General features: G+C 43.0%; 1 protein-coding gene across 1 annotated transcript in view; it reads left to right on the top strand.

Annotated features, from left to right (window-relative positions):
* Nucleotides 1–7,500, top strand: part of kcnq1.2 (potassium voltage-gated channel, KQT-like subfamily, member 1.2) — a gene marked incomplete at both ends in the record, with an annotated part of 592,759 nt that overhangs the window by 527,602 nt on the left and 57,657 nt on the right. The gene's annotated exons all lie outside the window — the stretch shown is intronic.

Below are 7,500 nucleotides of genomic sequence, written 5' to 3'. Positions count from 1 at the left end.
AGATCTGCTATGTTCAAAAGATTGTTATACATTTTTTACATTTGAAAAATTGTGAAATGGGACATTCTGCATATAGAGTACTTACTTTTGGCACTTTAAGTACATTTTGATACCAATACTTTTTGTTTACTTTTACGCAAGTAAAATGTTCAATTCCGGATTATTTCTACACTGCAGTATTGATACTTTTATTTAAGTAAAACATGTTGGGTATACTTTTTCCACCGCTGTCTCTTTCTCACTCTTTATGTCCTCCTTCTTCTCTCTCCCTCCATTGGTTCATTTAGCTTTAATTGTTCAGAGAGTGTGTGTGTGTGTGTGTGTGTGTGTGTGTGTGTGTGTGTGTGTGTGTGTGTGTGTGTGTGTGTGTGTGTGTGTGTGTGTGTGTGTGTGTGTGTGTGTGTGTGTGTGTGTGTGTGTGTGTGTGTGTGTGTGTGTGTAGGTTTTGGGTGTGGTTTACGAGGGCCTTTAGTCATGGTGAGCATGGGGGGGAGGGGGGGGGGGGGGGGGCAGCTTGGTCGCCGTTTCATTGCCGTCTCTCTCACCAGGGCCTCTCACGCTACGCCGCTCTGAGTCTTTCCAAACCATTTGACTGCAGACTTAGTGTGTGAGTCACCGACTGACGACCGTTGGGTCAGAACTGAGAACGAATGTCTGTCTCAGTGTTGATTTCGTCGACTAAAACTATGACGAAAAATGTTGGTCGACCTTTATTCACTGACAAAAACTAAATATAAACTACACATAAACTAAGCTATGATGACTAAAACTGACGCTAAATATATTGACAATTTCGTCAACAAATAGAAACTAAAATGTTAGTGAGGGATCTAGAGGAGAAGACATCCAGTAGAACTAAAAGACAAGTCATTTTATGTTTGGTTGTGCTCGGGTGTTGCGCTCTGAAAATAGCAGATCTACAAGCTCACAACGCGTCGCAGCGCGACGCGCTGTGAGCTTTTAGATCGGCTATTTTCAGCATGCAACCAAGTGTAAAATCAGTCATTACAACGCCATCAAGGCACCGCCAACATACATTTTAGTCGAATCTTAGGATATTTAGTCGACTAAAACTAGACAAAAACTAAAACATGTCAGATGACTAAAATATGACTAAAACTAAATGGAATTTGATTCAAAAGACTATGACTAAAACTAAATCAAAATGTTCTGTCAAAATCAACACTGTTGTGTCTGTCAAATCATCATTACAAAGTATAGCCGTTATCATTATAAGCTATTATCATTATTAATGTATTATATAACGTGAAATCATCCTATTATTGGGGGATCAGACATAAAAGGCGACTTAAGTCCTATTTTATACTTTGGCTAAAAAACAATAGCCGATCTACAAGCTCACAGAATGTTGTGATGTGACGCATTGTGTGCTTGTAGATCGGCTATATTTTCATAGGCCTTTAAAAAAATACATTGCTGCTTAGTGAGTACTTTTACTTTTGGTATATCTTGATGCCAATACTTTTGTACTTTTACTCAAGCAACATTTTTAACCCATTAATACCCGGAACGCATCTGTGTCATTTTAGATTTCTTTGGCTATTCAAAAAGAGCAGATATACGAGCTTGTAGATCTGCTATTTTTGAAAAATCGTGAAAATGTGTGCAAATCTTTGAATATGTATATTTTTAAAGCGAACATTTGTGACTGAAATCTTTGCTTTTGTGGGTCCCTGGAACAACATATTTTGAGATGGTGGTCCGTGGCCAAATACATATCATTTTGGGGGTCCTTGACATGAAAAACTTTGATAACCACTGATGTAGCAACATAATGTCCTTTTGTAGCTTCAGCCTCAGGTCATAATGGGTTAAATCAGGCCTTTTCACTTGTAAGTGATAAATGAAACAGATCAGAGCTCTTCTTCCACACTGCTCTCTGGCTCAGTCACACAGACAGTCACACAGACAGTCACACAGACAGTCACACAGACAGACTGCTCTCTGGCTCACTCACACCCACTGAGAGCCCAGAAGAAGCTTTTCCTGGACGAGGACGAGGACAGACATCTGAGACATCTGAGACATCCTGAAGAGAGAGGGAGAGGAAATGAGCTGCTGTGGTCCTGGAGGTTTCCAGCTAATGCTGAGATGGAACAGTCCTCCTGGAGGAGAGACAACGCAGAGGAGCCAGAAGGACCCCAACTCCTCCTCCTCCTCCTCCATCTCCTCTGCCAAGACCCCAAAACAAGAAGTAGTCCAGGGTTAGGGGAGGTCATTATGATCCCCCCACTGGCAGGAGGAGGTGGTAGAAGAACTACTCCGATTCTTTTGTCTTAAGTGAAAGTAGCAATACTACAATATGACAATATGTTTACTTGTGACTGCCCGGGACTCTTTTTCAAAAATCTACAATTTACAAGCTCACTAATGCATTGCATTGCGATGCGTTGTGAGCTTGTCGATTGGCTGTTCAAGTGGAAATTGGAAATTGGATGGAAGTGGTTTCAGACCCATGTTCTGTCTGTTAAAGAGCTGAAGAGACAGGGAGACCCCTATTACTGAACAAACACACATCAGTTTGTGTAGTTTCCACCCTGGGTGTGTCAGTCTGGTGATCGTGTGGATTGTTTTTCCTGTAACGAATCCAACAATAATATAGAGTGTAATACCAATCATTTGATTGATGATTAGATTCCTATTGTATTCCTTGTGTTAACTGCAGTTGCTGCTGTGTTCAGGGTGCATGTAGCATTGTAGCAGTTGCAGGTGTGTGTTCAGGTGCACGTAGCAGTTGCAGGTGTGTGTTCAGGGTACATGTAGCAGTTGCAGGTGTGTGTTCAGGGTACATGTAGCAGTTGCAGGTGTGTGTTCAGGGTGCACGTAGCAGTTGCAGGTGTGTGTTCAGGGTGCATTTAGTAGTTGCAGGTGTGTGTTCAGGTGCACGTAGCAGTTGCAGGTGTGTGTTCAGGGTACATGTAGCAGTTGCAGGTGTGTGTTCAGGGTACATGTAGCAGTTGCAGGTGTGTGTTCAGGGTACATGTAGCAGTTGCAGGTGTGTGTTCAGGGTGCATGCAGCAGTTGCAGGTGTGTGTTCGGGTGCATGTAGCAGTTGCAGGTGTGTGTTCAGGGTGCATGCAGCAGTTGCAGGTGTGTGTTCGGGTGCATGTAGCAGTTGCAGGTGTGTGTTCAGGGTGCGAGCAGCAGTTGCAGGTGTGTGTTCAGGTGCACGTAGCAGTTGCAGGTGTGTGTTCGGGTGCATGTAGCAGTTGTAGGTGTGTGTTCAGGGTGCATGCAGCAGTTGCAGGTGTGTGTTCAGGGTGCATGCAGCAGTTGCAGGTGTGTGTTCAGGGTGCATGCAGCAGTTGCATGTGTGTGTTCAAGGTGCATGTAGCAGTTGCAGGTGTGTGTTCAGGGTGCATGCAGCAGTTGCAGGTGTGTGTTCAGGGTGCATGCAGCAGTTGCAGGTGTGTGTTCAGGGTGCATGTAGCAGTTGCAGGTGTGTGTTCAGGGTGCATGCAGCAGTTGCAGGTGTGTGTTCAGGGTGCATGCAGCAGTTGCAGGTGTGTGATCAGGGTGCATGCAGCAGGTGCTGTTGGCTCCCATGCCTGTTGTGCAGAGAGAAAGAGAGAGCTGGCTGTCAGGTCCAATGAAACTGTGACACATGGCATCACTATTGTAGGGCTCTGGAAAATCCATTCACACAAACACAGACACACATGCTCAAACACACGCACGCACGCACACACGCACATACAAACACCTACATGCACGCGCACGCACGCACGCACGCACGCACGCACGCACGCACGCACGCACGCACGCACGCACGCACGCACGCACGCACGCACGCACACACACACACACACACACACACACACACACACACACACACACAGACACACACACACACACACACACACACACACACACACACACACACACACACACACACACATATGCATCCATAAAAAAATACACACGCACACATGGAAAAACATATGGACAAGTGCAGGAGGGCTGTCTCTCTCTCTCTCTCTCTCTCTCTGTCTCCTCTCTCTCTCTCTCTCTCTCTCTCTCTCTCTCTCTCTCTCTCTCCCCCCCTCACACACACACACACATGCAGTATACATCTGAGTACAAATACACAATAATCCTCTTACAATGTTGATTTCTAATCATAATGTACTTGTTTATCGCTGCATATTAATGTCAATTCAAGTCTCATTTAATTTCCAGTTGAGATGATGCTGCCAAGTATTGCAACCAGGGCAGGAATTTCACGGCGGCCACGGCGGCCATGGCCGTCGTTGCCCCTCTCATTGGCCGTGTGCCCCTCGAATAATGACATGCCTTCACGGCCACAGTGGCCGTGGTGCCCCAGCTGCGCCCAGCAACTGATTTCACAGTTTTTCCTCTGCGCGATTTTCTTGTCAATACGTTTTTTTTTAGTCACCAGTCCCTTTGGTTGAGCTGCGCAGCTACAACATACATAGTGGTGGGTAGGTTTGATTTTAAGCCTCCTATGAACCTTCGGAATCCCGCAACACAGTGTAATAGACACAAAAGCATTACCGGGCCAAACAGGAGTTAATCTAACGCAGCCTGAACTAATCAATGGTAGGTTTGATTTCGAGAGAGAGAGAGAGAGAGAGAGAGAGAGAGAGAGAGAGAGAGAGAGAGAGAGGAGATTCTGTAGTCCTACAGACCGATGTGCCCTGATGTTTTTTTCAACAGCAAAATATAGATGAATACATCTAATAAAATACAGCAAAATCCCCAAATTATGAGTATTAATATAAAGCAAGCAACAGAATAACTGCAAACAAATTAAAAGTGTAGGCTATCAATATCATACAAAAGAGTGACCTCACCGCTCTGATGGACAAGAAATAAATCCTTTTGCAAACCACATCCATGATATCTGTTCGTTTGTCAACAATGTTCTAATTGGGAAGTTTATTTCAGCAGAATGTGACAGTTTTAGTCAGTTTTTTGGTGCGCAACACAGCCCTCGTTTAAGTGATTGCTTTCACCTGCTGCTGCAGTGTGCGGAGCTTGTGCGCAACAGGGCATATCTCCGCCAAGCCAGGGTGACCTACCCAGGGCCATGAAATTCATATGCAGGCATAGTAGCCAATTAGAATGAAATCTGCAAAAACGGACTAATATACTGATACAGAACCATATATTGGCTATATATTATGGCTTTCAGGTGGAAATCTTGTATGTTCCTTTTTTATTATTATTTAAAAACAATTTAAAATCATGAAAATAGCCAATCTACAAGCTGTAATTATTAATAATTAAGAAATACTATATTTTAAAGAGAGAGAAAATCAACTAAAGTCATTATTAGTGCAAGTTCAATCACATTTCATTTGAATGAAAATAACTTGTGGGGAAAATACATAAAATCTCTCAGAGGTCTTCAACAGTGGGTCCGCGACCCCTAGGGGGTCCGCGAAGGTACTGCAGGGGGTCCGCGAAGGTACTGCAGGGGGTCCGCAAAATTGTTGTTTGATTAAAAACAAAATGTTTTTAAAAACTTAAAAAAACTTTTTTTCTTTTTTTTTCTCCAAAAATGTAAATTTGTCTTTAAACATAACATGATATATTTTAATAGCTTAGTAATGAATGCACAATAACATGGTATGTTTATACATATTTTGTAGAGAAAGATCAGTGGTGTCAGTTCAGCAAAAGCTAAGGTATGGCAAGGTTAGGGTTGCCAACTCCCAGAGATTAAAATATGGGACATCTATCCTTTTTTTAGGGGTTCAACCCCCCCAAAACCCCTGAAATGCATAGAAACTATGCATTATACCTATAACACAATGCAAACACAATGGTCTGGTCTTACACCTGCATTAGGCTACTATTCATGATTTTTTTTTCTGGAGCCAAGGTATTATTTCATGTTTATTTATATAAAACACAATTTTATACATAAATATATGATATATATAGTAGCCTACCCCCTACCCTACGAGGTAGGGGGTCCCTGCTCCATCACCCCATCAGTTTGGGGGTCCCTGCCCTGAAAATGTTGAAGACCCCTAATTATTCTGTGAATCTAATGTGATTAATGTGACCCCTACTTCAGTCAGTGAAGTCCAGGGCTGAATGTGACATATTGAGACCTATATAACTAAATATTGGTCATTTGCCAACACATTATTTTGTGAAATAAATGGATTATATTTCACAGATAGTTATACAATTCTTATAATATATTAAAATACAATCATCCTTAACCTTCAAGTTAAATGCATTATTTCCGGGGACTTAAACACTTTTTTTTTTGGATGGCCTTCCTGCCCTGGCATTTGGCCTTTGTGCCCTCCAAAAAATTACAACACCAAAGGCCAAGTGGCCTTGCCCCTAAAATGACGAAATTCCAGGCCTGGTTGCAACGTTGTCTGTCTGTCTGTCTGTAAGCCAGTTGTGCACAGACTAGACCATGTAGAAATATAACTCTCTCTCTCTCTCTCTCTCTCTCTCTCTCTCTCTCTGACCCCTTTCCTAAAGGTCACTGTAGCTACAGTAGAGTTGTGTGTTCTCAGTAGGGGGCACTCTTTCTCTCTCTCTCTCTCTCTCTCTCTCTCTCTCTCTCTCTCTCTCTCTCTCTCTCTCTCCTGTCTGTATATGAATCTCGTCCTCTCCTTTTCTGAATCCCCTTTTCGCTGAATTTGTGTTTTTTTCCTTGTCCCTCTTTTACGTTTCCCTTCTTTGTTTTATGCCTCTCTCTCTCGCTCTCTCTCTCTAACACACACACACACACACACACACACACACACACACACACACACACACACACACACACACACACACACACACACACACACACACACACACACACACACAGCAGTGGTCAGTGTGTGTGTGTGTGTGTGTGTGTGTGTGTGTGTGTGGCTGAAGGCTAGTGTCATACAATGGGACGTGTAATGTTTCACTAGCTGTCACTGACCACAGGGGTCACTGTCAGGCAGAAACCTCTTACCTCCATGAAATGTTTTGTGTATTTGTTTTTTCATGAATTAAACATTTGATCATTCTACAGCGTCTCACAAAAGCATCAAAAGTAGCGACGCGTTTTGAGCTTGTAGATCTGCTACTTTTGATGCTTTTGAATTTAAATCCTGAAAAGTAACAGTTTTGGACAGTATGAGGTTTATACCCGACAGAGATGACATGTATACAACACTCCACCCTTCACTGGTGCATTCTATACACACATGAAACCATTGCGTTCTTATATTTAGATGATTGTGTTGTCAGGAGCTTTGTGTATGTGTGTGTGTGTGTGTGTGTGTGTGTGTGTGTGTGTGTGTGTGTGTGTGTGTGTGTGTGTGTGTGTGTGTGTGTGTGTGTGTGTGTGTGTGTGTGTGTGTGTGTGTGTGTGTGTGTGTGTGTGTGTGTGTCTAGTCTTAACCCTGTTTATTTTGTAATGTTGTGTGTTATGATGTAAAGTTGTTATGATTATTATCACTGTGTGAACCTTTCCATGGAATAGCTGCTGCAACGCTGATCTGAGCT

The sequence above is a fragment of the Gymnoscopelus microlampas genome (genome assembly GCF_963454915.1).
Source record: "Gymnoscopelus microlampas genome assembly, chromosome: 6".
Taxonomy (NCBI): domain Eukaryota; kingdom Metazoa; phylum Chordata; class Actinopteri; order Myctophiformes; family Myctophidae; genus Gymnoscopelus; species Gymnoscopelus microlampas.
The sequence above is the reverse complement of the archived record's forward strand: the minus strand, read 5'-3'. Positions and strand labels throughout refer to the sequence as shown.